Consider the following 25,891-nt stretch of genomic DNA (forward strand, 5'->3'; position numbering starts at 1 on the left):
ATCAGAAACCATCATGTGACTGGTGGGTGTGAGTTAATGGTTTCTGCAGTGTTGTTCGGATGCAATGGGCCATTAGACTTCCTCTCAGATGACAGAGCTTTTAAGTCTTGCTTGGGTTTGCTCAACAGGTTCTCTGCGACTACTGTTTCTCCGGTTTCTAAATTTCCATGCTCCAGTCCCTGCTGTCTGGCTCACTGTTCCCACTCTCCCGGTGAGAAGGCTCAGTCACAGCCCCTTTCAGATTCCACAGACACCCCCCCCCCCCCCCCCGTGGCTTGGAACTTCATCACAGTCTTCCCGGGGGTGGGCTCCACGAGGGCTCCACACCAAACCCTTGCTCGGTCTTCTTTGCGGTTCGTGTCTCCCGACCTGAGAACCGCCCACACTCAAGCTTGGCACTGGCCACGACGCTGCTCTGCTGTCCGAGTTTCTGCCCCTAGACCCACGGTGGCCCGGTTCTGCAGGAAAGTAGCTTACGGATACTCTCTGAATGACTGTCCTAGCTCCTCCTAAGTCCACTTCAGGGCTCAGAGGTCACAGGGTCTGGCCTGTGGTCACTAGGTGACCAATGACCTGGGCCCTCCCGAGATCCAAACTGTACGTGTGTATCCTGAGGTATGACCCCACCTATCAGAGAAGAGATGCAGTCTCCTCGGCTAAGGCAGGAGCCCCTTCAGGAGCTGGCCTTCTTGTTGGCTCCTTTTGTCTGCTACCAGAAGGTTGGGCGTCTTTGGGTCCTCCGTCTGGGTCACCCTCTGCCAATAAATCTCTGGGTGATCATCAGGAGGCAAATGACTATGTTCACAGTACTGCTCTCATATTTACAGTCAGCTTTCCTGGTTCCCTAGCTAATAATCATCTTCATGCTGTAACATACCAGATAAAGCTGAGATGCAGAAGCCAAAAGGAATGTTTCTCATTCGGATGTGTGCTCTGGTTTGGTACAGTTTTTCCTCCAGAGCTTGTGTGCTGGAGGCTTGGCCCTCTGGGTGGCGGTGTTGAGGCAGTGGGACCTTTAAGAAGTGAGGCTCTCGGAAGGTAACTGGGTCATGGGGGCATTGCCCACTGAAAGGATTATTGAAGGTCTTGTGAGATGGGATTAGTTTCCCTGAGAATGGTTGCTGTAAATAAGCCTGGCACCTCTCCTGGATCCTTCCTCTCTATCTAGCAGGTGCGCCCACCATGGTGACGTCATTTGCCTAGAGGCCCTCACCAGAGGAGAGCAGATGTTGGCACCGTGTTCCTGAACTTCCAGAATTATAAGCTAGATAAATATCTCTTTAATGATATTTTTATCTACCAGGTGTTTTTGATAGCAATACAGACTATGACAATATGCCAGCTCAGAGTTCCCTAACTGTCTTCTGGGTAATAAATGCCTATGGAATTGATTAGGTATCAATGAGACACAATGTGTAAGTAGTTCAGGCTTTGACGCATATGAGAGTAGGAAGTGTGTGTTAAAATGTGTATTCCCGATATTTGAGAGAAAGCAGGTGGTTCTCAGACATGGTCAGCCAAAGTCTCCTTGGAGTGATATGGATACATCTAAAATGTCGGGGACTGCCCCCAGAGCGTCTGTTGTCACTGGAAACTAGGGGCATACATTTTCATCCCCGTTCAGTTGAAGGGGACCAGGTTCTGAAACAGACACTGATGCTTTTCTGGAACAGGATTTACTAATCGGTGACCTCAAAAAACAGATTGTTCAACTTCACATTTCACTTTCTGGGCATTTGTCTGAAATTGCCCACAAGGATTTACCTTCAAGAATGTTTACATATTTGTAACAGTGGTACACCAGAGGCAATTAAATATCTATTAAAAAATGGCTAAATGAAAATATGCCCACGCAAAGATAATAGTCATTAAAAACAACAAAAACCAAAACTACGGAATGGAAGAAGGAAGAGAGGTGTTGAAATGAAGTTGAAGGTCCAGCTGAGCATGGCCCAGCTGCAGATGGAGGATGCAGCCTGTCCCTGGGGAAATCTTAAGCTTCTTCTTTCAAATACACCTTGGTATAGTTGATGTCATGAACTTTAGTCAATGAGAAAGGCCTTTCACAGACTACTTCCTTCCTCCTGTGACTGGATGATAGCCTATGAGATTCTGGACAGAAGGGTGACCCCCATCACATGAGGCAGACTGACTGAAGTCTTGCCTGTAGCTTAGGAAGCACAACCCAAGATCAGTGTATCCAGGAGGGTTAGTGTCACCTGTCAACTTGACAGGTTCTAGAATTGCTTAGGACTCAGGCCTCCGGGTATACCCGTGATTATGTACAGGTTAGCCTCTGAGAATGTCTGTGATAGAATTTACCTTGATTAGGTTCATTCTTGTGGGAAGACCCATCTTAATTATGGGCAGGACCATTCCCCGAGTGGGAATCCTGTACTTCATGAAATGGAGAAGGCAGACTGAGTAGGACCATTCCTTACTCTCTGCTCCCTGCTTGTGGATGTGCTGTGTCCGGCTGCTCCAAGCTCTCGTTGCCTTGACTTTCCTACCACAATGGACTATCCCAGACTGTGAGGCAAAATAAATCCATTCTGCCTTAACTGGCTTTTGTCAGGGCATTTTATCACAGCCCCAGAAAAGTAATTAAGATTGCTTCCATGAAGTGGACATCAAGCCACCTTGCTCCAATGTGCTGGACCCTCAGTAGAATTCCAGGAACCATCTCTTGGCACAGAGAGGACTCAACCAGTTTCTCTCAAAGACTTTAGTGAAGCTGGCGGCCTTTTGAGCCTCTGGCCCACAGTCAGGCCTTATCAAGGGGCGTTGAAGTAGTCGTACCATGTGTTTTGGTTAGGCATGTAGCTAAGGGTCACAGATTTGAGGCGAGTCAGAGAGAATTTTTCTTTTTTCAAAACAGCTGTACTTCATAGCAATCTACAGATCAAAGACACCAACACTGACCGTGCAGTGGCAATGGTTCTCACGAGCACGTTCCTACATTGTCTAAACCATTCTGCGCATGAAACCTCACTCACTCTAAGGGTCTCAACACTGTAGTTTAAACAGAACAAACCACTGCTTTGGAGGTGAGAAGGAGCTTTAAAGTTCTGGTAAAAAACCAGAGGCTTCAGCCGGGCGGTGGTGGCGCACGCCTTTAATCCCAGCACTCGGGAGGCAGAGGTAGGCGGATCTCTGTGAGTTCGAGGCCAGCCTGGGCTACCAAGTGAGTCCCAGGAAAGGCGCAAAGCTACACAGAGAAACCCTGTCTCGAAAAACCAAAAAAAAAAAAAAAAAAAAAACCAGAGGCTTCTTGAGTTAACAATAAAACCCCAAAGTCTTTTGTGTGGTGTTTTCCAAATTGGTTCTTGACGAGAACTAGGGGATTTCAGTGTGAGAAATGACAAAGCCCAATTACCATGAATTCTTAGCTTTCGTAAATATGACGTGAGCTCATTGCAAAATTCTCTAAAAGGGGTAACAGGGCATTCATAACGCTGAATTCTCCAGGAAGAAGGGAGTTAGCACGTCTGTGCTTTGAGAACGATAAAACCCCTAAGGTCAAATAACCAAGCGGCCCAGATGTTGCCCATGTGAGGCTGCTGTGTTCAACTTGTCAGTGTGCATCATGGATAAACAAAGTGAGGCAAACATCTTCAGGTGACCTAACTCTGCAAAGATCGTGGTGTCTCCAATGTGAATTACATAACTTGTGTAATTAAAGTGGAAAAATAATAAAATATGAGATTAAAGTGAAACAGACTTATGAAAGCCTTTTTTCCTGTGAAATCTATTTTGATGCCATTTAAAAAATGTCAAATATTAAAATATGAATTGTGTCCTTGTACCCAATCCTGCCTTGCTGCTGATGTCTCTGAGGTCACCCCACCTGCTGTCCTAACACTGTCAAGTGGTCATGAGGCTCTGTGGCTTTCTTTCAGACATTACATGTTTACAGTAGTGAAATTGTGGTTTCTCGATTTGGTGGTCACACACCTCTCCTTGTCATACAGTGTAGCTAGAAATGTTAGAAATCGTTTCTGTATCAATTTGGTATGCAATATGTATTGAGGGGATCCTATCAGATGGTAGCTGAAATTAACAAGCCATTAGTCAGTGTGAAGGTTTGAATTTGAAATGCTCCCTCATGGGCTCAGGGGTTGCACACAGGGACCTCAGCTAGTGTAATACTGGAAGGTTCTGGAAGCTTTGGCAGATGGAACCTGGGAGAAGCGTGTGAATGAGGGCATGCCGTCACAACTGGACTCTACCCTGGTCCCTCCATAGATCTCTTTCTGCTACCCAGCTACAGCGAGAAACTCCTCTGCCACACATTGCCACTGCCATACATTGCCACTGCCACACATTGCCACTGCCACACATTGCCACTGCCACACATTGCCACTGCCACACATTGCCACTGCCACAACATTCTGCTCAGGAGCACAAACCTCCACAACCACGAAATGAACTCTCTGGAACCGTGAGCCTAAATGAATGTCTCCTCCTCCAGCCACTCTTCCAGGCATCTTGTCACAGTGGGAGAAAGTAACCAATACAGCCCATTGTGACAGTGCTCATCCTGACCGTGGCCTTGGGCTCTGTGTTTCCAGAAAAACTGTTAAGCTGGCACTTTGGAGACCTTGTGCTCATCTTCAACTTACTCCTTCAGACGTCTGCTTCCACACTCAGTATGTTTTACTCTTCACTCCTTCGTCATCCCAGACTGCTCAGCAGACACTATGTCCTCAACAACCCCAGAGAGTGGACTTTCAGAGGTGGAAGTATTTTTGAAAAAAAAGAAACCATCAAATTGTTATTTATTCAGCCCACTCCCGATCTGAAGGGACTAACGGCAGTCTAAGAAGCTGTCAGATCAGCCAGATCTTCCCACACAATGGACAATGCTCACTCTTCAGGGTGGGGATGTGGGAGCCAGGAATAGCAAGTCCAGTGGCAACATTTAATCTCCTTAGATAGTTATTGACCATGAAACTAGAGAACTATGTACCAAGCAGCCTGGGCATGATACTGGAATCCTTTCCTAACATTTACCAGTGAGAAGAGAATCCTACAAAGACCAACAATGGCTAAAAATCTGCATAAATGATAAAGTGAGACAAGGCTCTCCAAACAGGGCCCATACCTTTGCCCCTCTTGTTTCAGTAAATGAGACTTCCTGAAAAGAAACAACCAGAACATCAGGTATAATTTTTTATATTTTGTGGGTTAATGCATTAATGTTCCTGCCCAAGTCTTTCATAGTCTATATTAAAATATTTTTCAAATAGTTTTATTTGAAGGTCTCTTCTTAGAGGACCCCTCTCACTAGTTAAGCCTGGCCTGGTACAGATGGGGTAAAACAGTCTCCCAAAGTCTCCAGGACCAGGCAGAACCATGAGCTCGGGACTCCAGGAACATTCCTATAGATTACTGCAGCTCATAGTCATGGGAGCAGAGTCCCACTGAGAAATTCCAGCTATTTGCTTGACTCAAAAACACGAAAGGAACAAAGCCAGAAAAGACCTAGAACGAGAGAATAGAGGGAGGAAAAATAAGGGGGAGGTGCCCTTCTTGGCCACTGGCAACAGGGATGTGTCTACCTCAAATCTTAGGGTTAGAATGGACAGAGGCATCTTGGGAAATTTCTCTCACTGTTGTTTCCTTCATGGCCAGATAAAACCTGCAGGTATCCAATAGGGAATTCTACATGTCTCCTGATTTCTGCTGTTGTTTCGAGGTAGGGTCTTGCTATGTAGCCCTGGTTGGCCTTGAACTCATGAGCAACCCTCTTGCCTCTGTCTCCTGCCTGGGCTTACAGATGTGCACCCTATATGCTTGGCATTCTAATCTGCTTTTCTAAGATTAATTTTTATTTTATGTGTCTACACCTGCTACTTATTTGTCTGGAAGTATGTTTGTGAACCATGTGTATGCCTGGTGCCCAAGGAGCCCAGAAGAAGGCACTGGATCCTCGGGAACTAGATAATTCCAGATAGATCCAGTTCCCGAGCCCATGTGTACTGGGAACTGGACCTGACCTCTGCAAGGGCAGTAAGTGAGCTTTCTCTCCAGCCCATCATCTAATCCACCACCACTAACCCCCGCCACAAACACTGCTCTACTCTACAAGTCTTATATTTGAGCATTTTTAAGTTTTCACATTCAATGCCGAAGAGAACTACCTTTCTCCAGAACCTTTCCACAGTTGTCTCTGGGAAGTGGTTTCTCTCTATAGTTAGCTACAGTCACGTGCCTGGGTTTTAGCCAATGGCATGTGAAGAAAGGTGATGTGTACCACTCCCACCACATTCACGCTTCCGGTTCTTTGCTTTTTTCTACTGCCGACGAAGATGCGCCCTGGTGACTTTGAAAACCACACGCTGCAGATAGCAGAGCCTCCTTCAGACTTTGAATTTCTTTGCTTTTGTTAGTGTTTGTTGATCATCAAACCAAGGGACTTGGGCACTTTGGGCAAGGGGTACCTCCCCAGTGATCTGCCTTCCCAGCCTTGCATCCGAAGGAATGCGTGAAAGAGTTACCCCAGCTAACCCGCACGTGATCAAGGGGTAAACTCTGCTGTGTTAGAGCCAATCTGTATTTGGGGTCTGTGGTGGCAATTAGCCTATTGTGACACGCATCCCCTTTGACACAGCTGTTGTCTTTGTGTGCAGAAGTAGCTGTGTCCTGTACCCTTTTCTTTATTATCCTACAAACCAAAAAAAAAAAAAAAAAAAAAAAAAAAGTAGAATTAGAGACTTAAAGTAGGAACTCTTTAGGGACAGATGACACTCACCCAAGTATTTGTCACACAGCACTCAGTTTTTTCAGCCAGAGGAACAGCAGGCTGGCACAGCCGCTCTTCAGGACAGCCTGATCTGTAAAATTATATTTAAAAAGTAAAACACAAGACCTACCAAACATATTAAAGTGTGATAGTTAATCTCAAACGATGTTAGTTCACAAAGGAATTTGTGTTTCTCGCTAAATGACAAACTTCTGCATGGCCTTAAAGTAAGGGCTGGTTTCTAAAACACACGGCCACCACATTAGCGTCTGAAGGACAGACTTCAGTGCTGAGGCGAATGCACAGAACAGAGACGCTCACTCAGGAGGGGGCTTGAGAAGCCAGAAGAACTGAGATACCGCTCTAGGCCTGTCTGTTCTGAGGCTCTCACACACGTGAAAAATATTTTTTCATAGAAACTGAAATTTCTTGAGTAGAAACTTCCAGAACTCATAAATGACAGGTTATGCAAAGACCTAGGAGTCTTTAGATAAAATTAAAACAGATGAACTACGTTTCACCTCTGCTTAACGTCCCCGTGGCAACGTAAGTGAAAATGAAAAACTGTAAACAGGACAGCAAAGAGATCATGGAGGTGCATCAGCCAGAGCGCGGCACATGCTCTCAAGGCAGGCAGGCAGGCAGGCAGGCAGGCTGTGAACCCTTACCTACCAGGACTGCCATGACCCCCCACCCCACCCCGCCCCCGCTAAGTGGGAAAATACTGTTTGGCTGACATAGCACACCGTTGCCTAGAATGGGACTCGTGTTATATCTGATCACCCCATAGAAGATCCAGGAAGCAAACTGTCCAGGACCCCAAACAAATATTTTGGCCGCCTTCTTGAAACAGAGCTCAGGTGGGCAGAGAAAACAAGAAGCCTGAACCCAGTAGGCCATTCTCCCCAGGGCTTCAGCACGGCAGCTTTTGTTTATACGTTCTTGTTTGGCCCCATGGGGAAGAGAGAGAGAGCAGGCCCCTCTGAGGCTGCATTTAGAGGGTGTCCCAAAGGCAGTCCCCACTCCCCGCTCTGGGCCAGGGCCTGGAGGCCTGGCTCTGAGGAGCAAGATGGCGCCCACAGTGTTGGGCCTTGACTGAGGGGCTGAGGGGCCTTCACTTACACAGAGGTGCTGGCTCCTCCGAAGCCCGGACGCTGCCAACTCCCGGGGCTCAGGAGTCACCACGGCGTTCTTCCTCTGGATCCCTCAACGCCTGGTTGAGATCTGCGTCACGTAATTTCCCATGATGTCACTCATTCTGACGGCTTACAGTCGGTTTACAAGTAAAGCCCTCCTCAAGGCTTGAAGAAGAAGAAGAAGAAATGAAGGTGGGCTGTGGGAAATGGAGAGGGTACAGCAGAGGCCTCCCTGTTTGGAGATTTGCTGCAGCTATGAGAACCACTCCCCTGGTCAGGTTCCTGGCTGCGAACGGAGGCCAGTGGCAGGGCGTGGGTGACGTCAGGGCCAGGCCTGAGTCATAGCCAGTGGCCCGGCTGCCCTGCCACTCGGAAAGGGACAAAAGGAACCTTTGATGTACAGAGGCCCTCCTCTCTCTCTCACAGGCTGGCTGCACTGAACAGCAGGCCAGAACATTCCAGCTGTCTCCCCACCCCGCCCGCCCTTCCTCCTTCCGGAACAGTCCCAGACAGATTCAACAAGGCCGCCCTGAAGGACATCGCCCTCCTGTCCAGCTAAGGCATGGCCACTCTCTGTAACTGAGAAGAAGCAGGGAAGGACAGGGTTCCCCCCAGGACCCTCTCACTTCCTGTCTGTCATGTGCCTTCCTCCTTGTGGTGCTCACCTTAGCACAGAATTCTAGTGGTATTTAAAGACTCCGAAAGATGAAGTCACTGTCACCATCCCCGGGCAGCCTCCAGTGCTCAGGGTGTGTCTGCATGTGCTGTGGAGGCAGGCCTCAGGTCTCCGCTGTTCCTCCTGAGTCTAAGTGGCTTTCTTCTTAGAAGACTTAGTCATACCCCAGTACCTGGCATGAAGCTCACTAAGTACACCATGAATGAGTGAGTGAGTGAATGAATGAATGAATGAATGAATGAATGGGTGGAATCTTTAAAATAAATGTGGAGGGCATATATTGAAAACTTACGGTGAATGTTTAAATCTCCACAGTAAGTACGTTATGATAATATTTCACTTACTATTTTGACATAGCTGTGGATGAGGAAATCCATAGATGAGGAAATGTGTTCTCACAGAAATAAAGACCTTCTTTGATGTCTCCCAGCTAACCAGTGGCAGAGCCTGGGCAGTCAGACCTCCCATTCTCTTTTAGCCTCCATGTTGAGAGGCTGGGGTGAATGAAGGAAGACTGACTGATGTACTTTCCAGGAGAAGAAAAGAAAAGAAAAAAATGGTCTGGAAACCTGACCCTACAAGAACACGACAGAACCATGAGGTGCGTTCTGTCTAGGTGAGGTCGGCCTCCTGTCCTCTTGACGGGCCAATGCCACCGCTGAGGCGTGACAAGTGAGCAGTCTGTCCGGAGAAGCTGGAGGCCGATGGCAAGGCCAGGGGAGCCGGGTGTCCCAAGCTCTGGTGTGTGGTGAAGAGCCACCGTGGGCGGAGCCCTGGCTCCATGTGCAGAGGTGGAGGACCCGTGAGGTTAAAGGGATGAGTCTGTCTGCGCAGGTAGGGACGCCAAGGGGAAAGGGACACGCCGGTGCCCTCGAGAACTGGGAGGCCAGATGAGGAGCTGAAAGCACCGTGTTTTCAGAGGATGAGAAGGGGCCTAGACCTAACGGTCTTCTGTTATCTCCGCCCCACTGGGAACAGCCCCCGGAATGGCCAGGACACAGCAGGGGCCCCAGAGGTTCTCTGCTGTCACACCCAGGCAAAGGGGTGGCAGGAAGAGTGTCTGCTCAGGAGTCAGGACCCTGTCAGGATGAGCTCCTCGGCACCTTCTCCGCGGTGGCTTGTGATTCTGTCTTGTACTTTTCCACGACTCTCAAATGCCTCATTTCAAGAGGAAGACAAAAGCCAGGAATTTCCAGCCCTTGGGGAAAGGGCCTGGAGACTTTGGTCTCAGTAATAGTGTGGTCTCACAGCATTTCCTCCCTCTGTAGAGGCTGGCCAGGGAGACCTCTCTCCGTGGCTCACAGAGTCTGTTTTGATGGCCAGGGGACACCATGTGCTTACCTTTTCATGAGGCCTCTGCCGGACGACACTCAGGAATCACACTTGGTCTTGGAGTTTGGATCTCTAGGCAGCTGGAATTAGCAGAGAATTTCCGAGGAGAAACCCGAGCGCTTTTCTTCAAGGGAGCAGCAATAACAGGTCAGCTTGGCTGGCAGTGTCCACCAGAGCCTGACCTTGACCTGAGGAGGGCGTTGGGAGTTTCAGACTTGTATGGCAGAAGGTTTATTTATTCATTTCTGCCCTGCCTACAGAAATACCACTGGATGCCTCCTTGCTCTGTTTCCCCTGGGCCTTGGTGGCCTAGCCTGCTCCACGGACCATGGTCTTTATTTCTTTAGCAAGAAGACTAGAGATTCATTATTTCCCACTGTGCCTAGTGACGAGACAAACAAAAGAAGGAAAGAAAATAATAAGCAGAAATGATCCGTAAACTTAAGCGAGCGGCAGATCCTTGTGTTTCAGGCACTGTGGTTGATACTAATGGGGATGGGGGGGGGGCGGGGCAGCAGGGGATAAAGTCAGGGAATTGGGCAGACCTTCCACTTGGAGATACAGAGAAGTGGCCTCAGGAGTTCTTGCCTGTACCTCATCTGGGAAACCTCCTATTTGGCTACAATAGTATAACTGTCTACTGATGATTTTCCGGAAAACCTTTAAGGGTTCAAGGAATTCCTCAGACCTGTCATATTTGCCGCCTCCAGTTTCTCCCTCTTCCTTCAGTCTTTTTAAAAACACAATTAAGAGATAATTTACCTAGCAGAAAGTTCACTCACTTGGAGTGTGCAATTCAATGGATCTTAGTATATATTTGCATGTATTTTGTATTTTTACATACTCATGGTCTACTTTTGTAACATTTTTGTCACATATCTCCTGCAGAGACACATTGTACATTTTAGCCACAGGCAACCATCAACATACCTTCTAGCTCTAAGGATTTCCCTCCTCTGGACATTTCACACAAATGGAATAATGCAGTGCATGACCTGTTGTTGACTAGCTTCTTTCATTTAGCATGATGCTGTCAAGGTGTGTCCATGTGGTAGACTATTTTCTTGCCTATTCCTTTTATGTCTGAATAGTATTCTACGGCATGAATAGAAGACATTTTGTTTATTATCTTTGAATCAGTTGATGAAAGCTTGAATTGTTCTACTAGTTTGTTTGGTTTTTTTGTACAACACTGAAGATTGAACCTAGAGTATCACACGAGCCGGGCTCTACCACTGAGCTATATCCCCAGCATTTAAAAAAAAAAAAATCCCTTTTTTTCTATTTCAAGCTGGTCTTGAGTTCACCCTGTGTCCCAGGCAGACTTTAAACTTAGAGCTCTACTACATCAGTCTCCTGAGTGGCTGAGGTTATAGGTCTGTAGTACAAGTACAACTCACTTTTAAATTATCATGAACAATATTGCCATGGACACTGGTGTACAATGTTGTTGTTTGTTTGTGTGTGTGTGTGTGTGTGTGTGTGTGTGTGTGTGTGTGTGTGTGTGCTTAAGTGTTTGCATGCTTAAGTTTTTGTTTCTCTTGGGCTGGTGTCAAGGAGTATGATTGCTTAGCTGTGTTAGTTACTTTTATTGTTGCTATGAATGTATGATAGGGAAAAATTAAGAAAATATCCATTGTGGCTCACAGCTTCAAAGGGCTCAACCAATGGTTGCTTGGCTCTGTGTACTTGGGTAGTAACGTCAGGGTTCTAGGAGCGTGTAGCAGGTAGAAAGCAGAGAGGAGAGAGAGAGAGCCTGGGGAGATGGCTCAGTCAGTCAAGTGTTTGCCAGGTACACACGAGAACCAGAGTTTAGATTTCTAAAACCCATGTTAAAACAAAACAAAATAAAAAACAGGCAAGCGTGGCAGCCACCTGAAATCCCAGAGCTCTGGGAGCAGAGACAGGGGAATCTCTGTGCAAGTGGCTACCTAGACTGGTTGGAAGTGGCAGGCTTCAGGTTCAGTGAATCAGTAAATGAAGTGGGAAGTGGTTGAGGAAATCACTGTCAACTTCAAGCTTTCATGTGTCCATGCACGTACATGTGCACATGCACTCCCACGTGTCCACACACATATACACCATGTAGATACACGTGCAGAACCAAACCCAAATCTAGTATGTAAGGATTTCAGAAGAACGGGAACAAGAGCAGTCCAGCTACAAGATATCCATAGGGCCCACCCCATGGATCTGTTTCCTCCCGCTGAGACCTACTTCTTAAAATTCCCGGAACCTCCCTAAATAGTGCCACCCACTGGGGACCTAAGGCTTTCACATATGAGCCTGTGGGGACATTTCATTTTCAAACTATGTCACGGAAGAGGTGGAAACTCTATGTTTAACGTTTCTGAGGAACTTTTGAACTGTTTCACAAAATGCCATCTCCTGTTACACTCCCACCATTCATGTGTAAAGTTTCTGATTTCCTGGTATCCGCATCACTAGTTCATTGTCTCTTTTTGATTATAGCCATCCTAGTAGGTGAGCTACAGTGTCCCACTGTGGCTTTGAATTACATCTACCTCAGGACTAATGATGTGAAGTACTTTTCATGAGCAAGCTGAACATTTGCATATCTTCTCTAGAGAATTGTCTGTTTAAATCCTTCATCCACCCCTAAATTGCCTTTGTGTGTGTGTGTGTGTGTGTGTGTGTGTGTGTTTAAATCTTTGAGTTGTAGAGGCTCTTTATATTTTAAGTCTATTCTGGATATAAATCCTTTTATATTTCATATTATCTCCCTGTCTATGGGTTGTTTTTTCACGTGGTTTAAAAAATATTTATTATTATTTTTATGTGTGTGTGTGTGTGTGTGTGTGTGTGTGTGTGTGTGTGTGTGTGTGTAAATACCATGTTTGTACAGATGCCCTCAGAGGCCAAAAGAAGTGTTGGGGCTGAAATTACAGATAGTGTGAGCCACCTGACATGGGTACAAGGAATTAAACTCAGATCCTCCAAAGGAGCAGCCAGTGCTCTTAACCCCTGAGCCATCTCTCCAGCCCTTCCTTCACATGCTTTTTTATTCTTTTAAATATTTATTGTGTTTTTATTATTTATGTGTATGTGTGCATATCTGCGTAAGCATATGGGCACACTTGTGTGCATGCGCCCACAGAGGCCAGGAGAAGGCGTAGGCTCCCCTGGAGTTGGAGTTATGGGCTGCCCAATATGGATGCCGGGCACAGACCACTAGTCCTCTGCAGGAGCAGCAAGGCTCATAGCTCATGGACCATCATTTCAGCCCCATGTTTCTTCACAGTCTTGATGTTATCTGACGCAGAAGAGCTTTACTGTTTGAAGTAGTGCAAATTCTTGTTCTCTTTTATCACTGGTCCCTTTCACGTCAGAGTTGGGAAACCTTTGCCTAACCCAAGGTCATGAAGATGCCACCTGAGTTTCCTGTAACAGTCTTCCTGGGTCAGTTGTTAGGCTTAGCTCTATGAACCGTTTTAGGTGGTGTGAGGTAGAAATCCAAGTTCAGTGTTTTCATGTGGATGTCCCATTGTCTCAGCATCGATTATTGAAGACTGCTCTCACAATGACAGTGCACATCTAAAACTGGCCTAAAATGGAGTTTATTTGAAGGACAACCGATTCTTTCCCCTATAGAATTGTCTTCACTCCTTTCTAAGAAGTTGACTAGCTGTAATATCAGTGATTTTATTTCTGGTCTCTTAATTTTCATCCCCTTACTCTAGGTGTCTTTATGCTGGTACACACTAGTCTGCTTATGGCGGATGCGTAAGTTTCAAATTTTGAAAGTTTCTCTCCGGCAGCTTTGTCCTTTTTCAATATCATTTTGGCTATTCTGGGTCCCTTGCATTTTATATGATTTCTCCTCTCCTTTTCCCTTCCACTTCCCCTCCCTTCCTTCCCTTCCCTTTTTCTTTTGCTCTTTCCTCTTTCTGTTTCTATCGTTCTTTCCTAAGAACAGTAAGGGTATTGCTTGCAAAGCCTCACGGGTCTGTGTCTAGAGTCCTGGAAACTTACTTCCCCGTGTCCTACAAACGGACCTTGAGAGCTTGTTTGGAGGCTCTTACGAGGAAGCATGGCTACTCATATAGCCTTGAGCAAAGAATGGTCTCTATTAGGGAGGATTGTCCTCTTCAATCAACAGGAAGCTTCTCGAGGGACACACACATAGGATGGGGCTGGGCACCTAAGTGGTTTGTGAAATTGCAGAATCAGCTCTGACAATCAGTGGGCTAACAGGCATCACAGCCAGTTCACACTCACGTCCCCCAAATCTGAAATTAATTATTAATCCACACCTGCACTTTTCACGGGGTGTCTCATACCTTACACACTGTGCAGAGCGCCAAGGTACTCCTCGGTGGTCCTCCCTGCTTCCCACAGCTCTGGCAGCCTTTTCCCCAAGCTCCCTATGAAGCTCCTCACTCCAGTCCAACGCTAACCAGTGTTCTTCTGGTTCTGCTTCTGTCCAGTAATTTTGCCCACGGAGCAGGAAAAGCTAGACCGGAAAGGCCAGACCTCTTTAGCAGGCAGCAAGAAGAAAATCAAACTCATTCCAACTTAGTTTATGACGATCACCATGTAAGTGCTTTGTGCAACGTCTGTTGTGTGGTAAAGGACAAGCATTCAGTAAGTGTTGGATTTGGATTTCTGTAGTCTATATTTGACTTTCTGTAGTATATTGTGACCACTTGTCCCTCCTGCTAATGGTGTAGGGTTTGGATGCAGTCTAGGAGCTGATGCCCAGTGGCTCCCCTCACATTTTGGGATTTTAAATGTGGAATTGTCCTTCCTGAATTGTGCCCCCTGAAGTCAGCCCCTGGGAAACTGAGACAAGTTAACATCTGGGACTCTCCGAGTGACTTGTGGGACCACATCTCCTGCCTACTCCCTGATCAGTGTGAGGACTTTATGCCCCCTCCCGTCCTCCACAGACCGAGCACACTGCTTTCCTTTTACTGTCTGTTCTTGGGGTGCCCCCTCCCATCCTCCACAGACACACTGCCTTCCTTTTACTGTTTATTTTCGGGGTGCCCCCTCCCATCCTCCACAGACACACTGCTTTCCTTTTACTGTCTATTCTCACAGTGCTCCCTCCTGTCCTCCGTAGACATGAGCACACGGCTTTCTTTTTACTTATTTATTCTTGCAGTACTGGAGATTAAACTCAGGACCTTGTAACATGCTAGACAAGGGCTGTACTATTTAGCCACATCCCTAGCCCTTAGCTTTTAAAGTCTGAATCTCCCTATGAAGCCCAGGCTAGCCTCATGTCTCCTTCCTACTGCCTCTACCCCCTGGAGCTGGGATTACAGGGATGTGTCGCATCACCATTCCTGACAGTGGCAGGCTTTTAAAGCTGCAGGCCAGCACCATTATTTAGTGGGTCAACACCAGTCTTAAGTGGCGATGTAAAAGAAAGCAAGATAGAAGTATTAACTACATCAGCCGCAGAACATTTGCCTCCATTTTACAGTATACCACGGGCTGGGTCTCTCTCTGGGGAACTTGTTTCCTTCTGATTCAGGCTTTAAAAGTGATTGATAGATGGGGGCTGGGGAGAGGGCTCAGCAGTTAAGAGCATTTGGTTGTTCTTACAGAGGACCAGAGTTCAGTTCCCAGCCACCCACACAGGGAGCTCACAACTGTTTAACGTCAGTTCCGGAGAATATGACACCTCATTTGACCTCTGTGGTCCCAGGCATGCTTGGGGTACACATGCATCCATGCAGACGAAACATTCATACACATAAAATACAATTTTAAAATATTAAAACGTTTTAAGTGCTTAAAAGATGGTTTTAGAGGAATAGCCATTTATTTATTTATTTATTTATTGTACATAAGGCTAGGCAAGGGTTGTAACTCCTTGATGTAATTCATACTCGACACTGAGGAAGTGGCAGGGAGCCCGAGACTAGATAGGTCATGGGGCCTAGAGGAACAAAACCTCCTACTGTTATTCAGCTGAAGGGGCATAGCAGTGAAATGACTCCTCATGACGTAGCGCTCTACCCATAGATCAGCGCGGCATCAGCCCTCATCAGAGAAGCTGCTTCTTGAAGTAGATGGGAATTAACACAGAGACCCACAGCTGGACAATGTGCAGAGTGAGGGGCTTTGGAGCACTCAGTCCTAAATGGGATGTCTTCATCAAATCATCCCCTCAAGGCTCAGGGGTCTGTGCGGAAGAGGAGGCAGGAAGATGGTAGGAGCCAGAGGGGATGGAGGACGCCAAGGAAATGGTGAACTCACCGAATGTGGCAATATGCTCAAGACCCACGCAGAGAGGGGAAGTGGACACAGAGTCCCACCCTTTACCAAGAAGCTCTTTGTAAATGATACCCACTGGCAAAGCGACAGTCAGTTTCTTCTAATGGAGTGTCACTAATGGAGGTTACGTCTATCAACCACAGCCCAGGGCAGGCCCTGGGTCCAAAAGTAGGTGGCCAACACAAAACAAATTCTATCTTTTTTTTTAGCTTTTTGTTTCATTTTGTTTTGTTTTGACATTTTTTGCTTGTTTATTTTGATTTGTTTTGTTTGAGAGAGGAGGAGGGAACATATAATTAGCTGGGTGGGGAGGTTCTGGGAGGAATTGGGGGAGGGAAACAACATGATCAAAATATACCATAAAAAATTTAATTTAAAAAAAAGATGGTTTTAGGGGCTAGAATGTTGCTTGGTGGTAGACCATTGGCCCTGAATGCACAATGCCCCAGGTTTGATTTTCCATGGTGACAGAAAGGGAGGGGGAGGCAGGAAGAGAGGGAAGGAAGGAGGGGAAGGAGAGAGAGAGAGAGAAGGATAAAGGTGGAGGGCGTTAGAGTAGATCCTTCCCATCTATTGAGTCATTTAAGTAACTCATAAGAGCGTGGAGGACACCGGCCGCTTCCATCATGAAGGGCGGAAACCATGAACGTCAGGATGGAGTCCAGCAAGAGTGAAGGACCAGGAACCACTACCCTCCTCCCAGAGAGCTCCTCTCAGCCAGCTCCTCATTCCCACAATGTGGACACAACTTCCTACTGAATGCGTCTATCTTCTGAGACTCTAACACACCCGTCTCATTTTATTCTCCCAGCTACCCAGGAAGTAGATGAATCAGATTCAAATCCCTATATGACCACACCAAGTGACCAAGCTCCTAAATGTCTTAGCTCAGTGTCCTCAGCTCTGGTACAGGTAAAACCAGAGAGGCTGAGGATCTTGGCCAACCTCACACAGCCTGGAACTGGCAGTATCAAGAAGAGAACTAGAGTCTTGCCTCCTGGTCTAGATGTTGCACTGGCTCCCCTCGTGAAAATTCTTTTTTAGAAGGATGATTCATCTGGCTGCCTTAGGAAGAATGTTTTTCAAAGCCAAGATCATTTTGTTCTCTCCACTATGTCTGAAAACACCAGAAAAGCACAAGACAGGCAACACTTGGTGTCTCAAGGCTAAGGGTTATCACTCCCAGCATCAAAGACTATTTAAAGCCAGAGCTGTCAGAAGTAGAAACCAGTCAAAGCAGAGGGGAGACCAAGGGCCCCGCCTGAGTTTTGCTATTTTTGCTCTTTGCGTAGCAGAGTGTCCCCTCTAGTGGCTTTGGTGAAAATAGCCTGTATAAACAAATTACAGCATTGAAGAGGACAGAGAGCGTCTCAGGTTCTGGGCTTCTCTTCACTGATGAGAGACTGAGGTTCTCAAGCAGAGTTGATTTTTGTCCCCTGTAGAATGTTTGATGACATTTGGAGACCCACCATGTCAGCGGTGCTAATGTGGAGGAGCCCCGGCCAGCAAGTGACGTGCCCTGCCTGAGACCTGTGGCTTCTTCCTAGCTTAGGTAGGCTCAGGCTGAGCATGCAATTTCTTTTTATTAACTAGTACAAATAGCAAGGTAGTGGTGGCACACACTTTTAATCCCAGCACTTGGGAGGCAGAGGTAGGCCGATTTCTGAGTTCAAGGCCAGCCTGATCTACAGAGCAAGTTCTAGGATAGCTAGGACTACACAGAAATCCCATCTTGAAAAACTAAAACCAAACCAAACCAAACAAACAAATAAACAAAACTTTTACAAAGTTATATTAGAATTGTTGAAAATCCATAAGTAATACAGTAATGCATACTCTCAAATAAAAGCAATATAATAAAAGAACTTGTATTTTCTCATCCCTTTCCATAATCCAGGTTAGCATCCTTGAGAGTTTGTTACATTGAACTATATTAAAATGCCAACTGGAGACTACTTTGACCAAAATGGCAACTTCCTTTGGTTAAGATGCCCACCCTTTCTCTGCGCACATACTGAAACAATGTTGATGCACATATATGAGAGTCTTTGGCTGTTGGAGTCAACACTTACCATAATTTTACTAAGTGGACTATGCCTTCAGATCAAAGATACATTTTTTCCACGTTTCCACATCACTGGGATGCTCGGCCTTGTGGCGTTAAGATGATCCATGAGAGGCATTAAAGACACAGAATCAAAAGGTACATGCCTGAGATTTCACTGCCTTGTGGAGAGCTTGGCTCAGGATTATAACTTTCTGTAGGCAGTACTAACTAGAAACGAATAACGTTACCTTGTTGTTGTATTTATTATTTTATGCCAACAGCTGAGTGACTGGTTGGCTCATACATTTGGGAGGAGGCCTGCCACAATTACAAGGCCAACCTGGTCTAGAGTGAGTTCCAGATTAGCCTGGCCTACAGAGGGAAAGCTTGTCTTGAAAAAAATAATAATAAAAAAGAACAGGAAAAAAGACTGTTTATAAGAAATAATGTAATTTTGTCTTGCTATTGACTGGAGGGATGAAATTTATAGCAAATTTATATAAAAACTGAAGAAAGAATTTTAATTTGTATTCATTTCTTTTATGTGTATGGGTATTTTGTTTGCATGTATGTCTGTGTACATGTATGTGTTGCCTGGTGCCTGCTGAGCCCAGAAGAGCCCATTGGCTCCCCTGGAACTGGAGTTATAGATGTTTGTGAGTCACCATGTGGGTGCTGGGAATTGATCCTAGATCCTGTGGAAGAGCAGCCAATGCTTTTAACCACTAAGCCACCTCCCTAGCTCATAAAAGTATTTTAATGGAACAAGACTGATTGATATTGACAGTAATAAATCTTGGCATGGCTGATCACATGCCATTCAACAGTTGCAATGGATAAACAAATAGATTTAATTCCAGGAGCTAAAAAAATTGTTTTTCTGTTAAAATAATCTTCAGTAAATATCCCTTCTTATTTTAATTTCTATTGAATACACTGTCAAAAGTGAGACTGATAGTTTTATTTTATGCATTTTAAATTTTAATAGATGATTTCCACCAAAGTTGAAGTAAGTCATACTTTTATTCCACGTGGCAATATATAAGTCAGTCTTCCCCTCATTTTTGATGTCATTGGAAGTTATCTGACTAGATTTATGTCTGGCACTTCAGACCACAGACTCTGAAGCCAAACTCACTGAAGTTGCCAACTAAGGGCATGGTTACATTTTCACGGCTGAGAGTGTTGGGGCTTTTCACACCTGTCAAGTGAACATAATAAAAGTCCCTCCCACAAGAGCTGCTGTGGGAACTAAGGGAGGAGTTTGTATGCATGTAAGAAGAGTGCCTGGATCGGGAAGCCCTCACTACGAGTTAATGTCATAGGAGAGTTTGAATCGGAAGCTCTAACCATGTGTAGTACAGGTGAGTTTGAACAGTTTTATTTATTTCTGTAAGTTTAGGATCATTTGGATGTCTTCTTTGCAAACTTTTGCTTCTTATCTTTTGACTATTTTTCTGTGGACTCACTTGTCTCTTATTAGTTTGTAGGTTCTTTATAATATTCAGAATATTTGGGCTCATGTAAGATGTCTATTGCAAATAGACCCTTTGTGCCCTCTGTCATTGGGATACATGCTTCTATAATTAATTATATTAAGAGGAGATGCCTTGGAAAGCAACAGCATCTTGCAACAAAGAGGGAGAAATCTCGGTACAAAAGTCAGTACTCTAAGTTGATGGAGCAAAAGATAAAGACTTGGGTCCCTGTTAACATGGGTGAGACACGGTCAATGTTAGCCTAACCTACCTCCAGATTTCTTGTTAATAGACAGCGTGTCTCTGTTGTGTAAGCCATTTGTGGCCCAGTGTTCTTATTTGCAGCCCAGAGATTCCTCATTGAGCCCTCGTGACTTCACAACAGCTCCTGACTGTCGCCCTCATGGTTCTCCCCAGCCTCCCAGCTGATCCTAGCACTTACACCGTTCTCTCTGCAGAGCTGGTCTGGAGAATTAGAGCTTGAGCCTTTTGTGATGCACCACACCATGCATGAGACATTCAGAACAGGGCACTCTATGGAGAAGAAAACAGGATGGTGGCTGCTTGGCTAGGATGAGATGGGGACTTGGGAAGGTGACAGCGAGAAGGTTGGAGGCTTCTTTTTGAGGTGGTGGACATGTCTAAAATTATTGTGATATCGATCATTTATGTCTGTGACTAGTCTAAAAGCTGTTGGATTATGTTGAATTATATGCTCAAGAACAGGCACTTTATATGGCGTATTGATGGTATCTCAGTGTCACTGTCGGTTTTTTGTTTGATTTGTTTTGTTTTTGTACTATCCACCTTTTCGTTGCTGTGATAAATCATACGATGAAGGCACCTTATAGGAGGAAGGGTTTATTTGGGCTCATGGTTCCAGAGGGATGAGGGGCCATCACCATCATGGTGGGGAAACATGGCAGGAGGCAGGCATGGTGCTGGGGCAGCTGAGAGTTCACATCTTAAACAGAAAGCAGGACTCAGAGATAACTAACGTGGAGCATCAGGAGTCTTCAGATTCTCAGAGCATGTCCCTAGTAACACACTTCCTCCATTCACCTCCTAAGCCTTCCTGAACAGTGCTGGTAACTGCAGACCAAGCATCTAAGATGAGCCTATGCGGGATATTCTCATTCAAATCACCCCATTCCACTCCATGGCCCTACAGCTTTGTAGCCATATCATAATGTGAAATGCGTTTAGTCTAACTTCAAAAGCCCCCATATGAGGGGGTGCTCCAGGAAAAGACAAAGGGATAGAGGCGAGAGTGAGGCAGTCAGGATGACAGAAGCAGTGGAGAATTACAGGGTTAGCCCTGGGCATAAAATAGAGTTTAACATTGGGCAAAGGGGTTGACTCATGAGGAAGCTTGGATTTCTGCATGAAGATTACATGCTGAGAGGAGGGCTAGAAGGACTGGCAGGGAGCGCCCATGGGAGGCACCACCTGTTAGCAGTTCTGTGGGTTAGGGATGATTTCTTTGCAGTAGCACTTATGGTATGTTCTTAAAAGTTGACTTTGAGCTGTAAGCATTGTGAATATTATGAACTGACCTTCTAAAATGGTTTATACTTTGATATAATTTAATTTACATTATTAGCAAGAGGGGGGTGAAGGAAATATTGACTTATGAAGCCAACAAGCCTAGGCAGGAGGGTGTGGGTTCAAGAAATTTGAAATAAGCTCTGACACAGTGTTGACTGCTGTGGATATCGTTCTGTATAAATAAAACACTGATTGGCCAGTGGCCAGGCAGGAAGTAGGCGGGACAAGGAGAGAGGAGAATTCTGGGAGTGGAAGGCTGAGTCGAGGAGACACTGCCAGCCACCACCATGACAAGCAGCACATGAAGGTGCTGGTAAGCCATGAGCCACATGACAAGGTATAGATTTATAGAAATGGGTTAAAGATATAAAAACAGTTAACAAGAAGCCTGCCATGGCCATACAATTTGTAAATAATATAAACGTCTGTGTGTTTATTTTATAAGTGGGCTGCCTGAGCTTGGCGGGACCTGGAGAGAAGCTCTCCAGCTACAGTTGACTTCATAAGGGGGTTACAGATTGCAGAAGAAGCTGGGTGATGGGCATGTTGTTCTGTAGAGTCCCACTTGCAAGAGGAGCAACAGCGGGGGTCCCTAAAACAACTAGTGAAGTCCAGGACAGCTTCTAAGAAAGCACCAGAGCTGCTGGAGACAACAGTGAACCAGGACTGTCACATGACCCCTCCGGAAGCCTCAAAGCATTCATTTTCCATGTTCACGCATTCATCAATGCATTTATGTCTACTAAGGTACTACAAAAGGTTCTGACTTCGACAGTGTGTGCCATGGTCTCTGTAATCCAATGGTAAAAACAGATGTGAGACAGATGGGCACAAACAGCAGTAGCTCCATCATGGTTTTTTCTGTTCTTTGGCTGTCTTAGAGTAGCACAAACAGTCTAAGGCAAGAGGTCAGACTTTTATTTATTTATTTATTTATTTATTTATTTATTTATTTATTTATTTATTTATTTATATTTTCCGTAGTGAAAGCCTTGGTAAGACTGAAGGCAGGTCAGGTGTAGGGCTTTTATGACCACTTCTGTTTTACAGTCAAGTTATTTGTCTGTGCAGGTTTGCTCCCAGAGTTCCTTGGCCTGAGTGTGTCACGGTATCACAGTTGGCTTCAGTTGTTAACTTGACACATGGGAAGAGGGAACCTCACCTGGGGAATTGCTTCCATCAGACCTGTGGGCATGTCTGTGGGGCATTTTCTCTTGGCTAATTGATGTAGGATGGCTCGGCCAATGTGGGCGGTGCCAGTCCTGGGCAGGTGAGCCTGGACTGTTTAAGGAAAGAAGCTGAACAAGCCAGAAAGCAAGCTAGTGAGCAGTGTTCCTCCACCTCTGCCTCGGCTCCAGCCTCCAGACTCCTGCCTTGAGCTCCTGGCCTGGCTTCTCTCAATGATAGACTGTAAACTAAACTAAACCGTTTCCTCCCAACGTTGCTTTTGGTCATGGCATTTATCACCGAAACAGAAAGAAAAGTAGAGCAGCTGGGTATGATGTAAGCGAGTGCAGCAACGAATGAGCCCAGCGTGGCATTCCTCCATCTGGAGAATACAGACTTCATTTATATTCCTGCAGACCTCTGTGGTGAAGACAGTGCCTTGTCTAATTCTCTGGTCTCCTTATTTCATGTCTCGTGCTTGGAGTCCATTTGGCTTTAAGTCCCTCCCCCCGGGCTTTCCTAACCCATGTGTATGTACCCCTCCTTCCCCATTGTCATTGTCCTTCCTCTGCCAGTCCAGGTGACCCTCCTTCCTCTGCCAGTCCAGGTGACCCTCCTTCCTCTGCCAGTCCAGGTGACCCTCCTTCCTCTGCCAGTCCAGGTGACCCTCCTTCCTCTGCCAGTCCAGGTGACCCTCCTTCCTCTGCCAGTCCAGGTGACCCTCCTTCCTCTGCCAGTCCAGGTGACCCTCCTTCCTCTGCCAGTCCAGGTGACCCTCCTTCCTCTGCCAGTCCAGGTGACCCTCCTTCCTCTGCCCAGCCAGGTGACCCTCCTTCCTCTGCCAGTCCAGGTGACCTTCCTTCCTCTGCCCGTCCAGGTGACCCTCCTTTTATGGACTGTTTTTGTCATTCTCATTTCTTGTCCTGTTTTCTTTTGAGCTTGAAATTCTCTCATTGACCTTTTCCATATCCCCCTCTAAATGCATGATGAATCTTACCCAGTCTACACAGTTCTGATTCTGAGAGTTCACCTGGCTCTTTCATAATCTACATATATCTTAAGTTAGAAATATATTTGTTCATGTATTTCCAAAATATTGGGGTGGTGGAATATGTCCCCAGATAACTTCCCTTACTCCATTCATGCCTCTGCATGATATGGCAGCTCCCCTGGATTGGTCAGGGTTCTCTAGAGGGACAGAACTGATACAGTGAATGTGGCTTAGAGTCTGTGGTCCATCTAGTCCAACAATGACTGTTCAACCAACAGCAAGTTCAAGATCCAGTAGTTGTTCAATCCACAAGGACGGATGTATATGGTCTTCAGTATATGCCAGAATCCCAAAGAAGTAGGCTCTAAAGCCAGCCGAAGAATGGACTTGCCAGTGAGAGAGAACGAGCAGGCAAAGAACAAAAGCTTCCTTCTTCTGGGTCCTTTCTATAGGCTGCCACCAGAAGGTGTGACCCAGATCAAAGGTAGATCTTTCCACCTCAAAAGATCCAGATTAAAAGTGGGTCTTCTCACTTCAAATTATTTAATTTAGAAAAAAAAAAAAAAAAAAACAAAACCCTCACAGGTGTACCCAGCTGCCTGGGTCTTAGTTAATTTCAAATGCAGTCAAGTTGACAACCAAGAATAGTCATCACACCCTCCCTGGCCCCCTCATTCTTTCCGATTTCTTTCTTTATCACTTGCTATCAAACATACTTAGTTATTATCCCTAGAATTAGAATGTAAACACAAGGAATTTTTCTGAATTTCCAAACCTAGGATCATGCCAGGCATAAGTGTATGTGTGTGTGTGTGTGTGTGTGTGTGTGTGTGTGTGTGTGTGTGTGTGGTATGTATTATGGGTACACATGTATGAGTGGTTCTGTGTGTATATGTATGCAGGCCAGAGGTCAATTTTGAGCCTCTCTTTCTATGGCTCTCCATTTTATTATTTTTTAAGACAAGATCTCAAATGGGGAATCATAATTTCTGCTAAACTAGCTAATCAGCAAGCCTCCAGGATCCATGTGACTTCCCCAACCGCCAGCACTGGGTTGCAGGCATGCAGCACCCACAAAGACTTTTACATGGGTCTTTACACAGGACTCTTACATGGGTCTTTTACACAGGACTTTTACATGGATCTTTACACAGGACTTTTACATGGGTCTATTACACAGGACTCTTACATGGGTCTTTACACAGGACTCTTACATGGGTCTTTTACACAGGACTCTTACATGGGTCTTTTACACAGGACTTTTACATGGGTCTTTACACAGGACTCTTACATGGGTCTTTTACACAGGACTCTTACATGGGTCTTTTACACAGGACTCTTAGATGGGTCTTTTACACAGGACTTTTACATGGGTCTTTTTTTTTTTTTTTTTTTTTTTTTTTTCCGAGACAGGGTTTCTCTTGTGTAGCTTTGCGCCTTTCCTGGAACTTACTTGGTAGCCCAGGCTGGCCTCGAACTCACAGAGATCCACCTGCCTCTGCCTCCCTAGTGCTGGGATTAAAGGCGTGCGCCACCACTGCCCGGCTAACACAGGACTTTTACATGGGTCTTTACACAGGACTTTTACATGGGTCTTTTACACAGGACTCTTACATGGGTCTTTTACACAGGACTCTTACATGGGTCTTTTACACAGGACTCTTACATGGGTCTTTACACAGGACTCTTACATGGGTCTTTTACACAGGACTCTTACATGGGTCTTTTACACAGGACTCTTACACGGGTCTTTACACAGGACTCTTACATGGGTCTTTACACAGGACTCTTACACGGGTCTTTTACACAGGACTCTTACATGGGTCTTTACACAGGACTCTTACACGGGTCTTTACACAGGACTCTTACACGGGTCTTTTACACAGGACTCTTACATGGGTCTTTACACAGGACTCTTACATGGGTCTTTTACACAGGACTCTTACATGGGTCTTTACACAGGACTCTTACACGGGTCTTTACACAGGACTCTTACACGGGTCTTTTACACAGGACTCTTACACGGGTCTTTTACACAGGACTCTTACATGGGCCTTTTACACAGGACTTTTACATGGGTCTTTACACAGGACTCTTACACGGGTCTTTTACACAGGACTCTTACATGGGTCTTTACACAGGACTCTTACATGGGTCTTTACACAGGACTTCTACAAAACTTGCCGTTTACCCACTGAGCCCTCTTTAACTGCCCTGTCAAAATCCTTCTTGAGTAAATGGATTCCTAGTGGCCCTTGCTACTCAGTCAATGTGGAACAGATTTGAATAATCTGAAATACATTTCTGGAAATGTAATCTCATAAAACAAGACGTTAATGTTGCCCATGATAAAATTCTGAGCAAACCGAGCTTCCCACAGTGACTTCTCTTTCTGTTCCATGAGGATTAAAAACAAACAAACAAATAAAACAAAACAAAAACCTCAAAGCCTAACCAGATGTCACTGACAAGTGGTTAGAGGATGATTGTGCTTCATATCTAGTATTTGGAATTTATAATAT

The 25,891-nt window shown here is 45.6% G+C and overlaps 1 protein-coding gene and 1 long non-coding RNA gene across 2 annotated transcripts in view; one reads left to right on the top strand and one right to left on the bottom strand.

The window, feature by feature from the left end:
• Positions 1 to 8,293, bottom strand: part of Zbtb38 (zinc finger and BTB domain containing 38) — a 70,767-nt gene extending 62,474 nt beyond the window's left edge. Inside the window, exons 1-2 of the mRNA XM_028866035.2 lie at positions 7,868 to 8,293; positions 6,755 to 6,836 (exon numbers count right to left, since the gene is read on the bottom strand). The gene's annotated coding sequence lies outside the window, so the exon portion shown is untranslated. The remainder of the gene's footprint in view (positions 1 to 6,754; positions 6,837 to 7,867) is intronic.
• The window catches only part of LOC119088364, a 58,679-nt gene that overhangs the window by 27,048 nt on the left and 5,740 nt on the right, over positions 1 to 25,891 (top strand). The window lies entirely within an intron of this gene.

The sequence above is a fragment of the Peromyscus leucopus genome, chromosome 7 (assembly GCF_004664715.2).
Source record: "Peromyscus leucopus breed LL Stock chromosome 7, UCI_PerLeu_2.1, whole genome shotgun sequence".
In the NCBI taxonomy this organism is placed as follows: Eukaryota; Metazoa; Chordata; class Mammalia; order Rodentia; family Cricetidae; genus Peromyscus; species Peromyscus leucopus.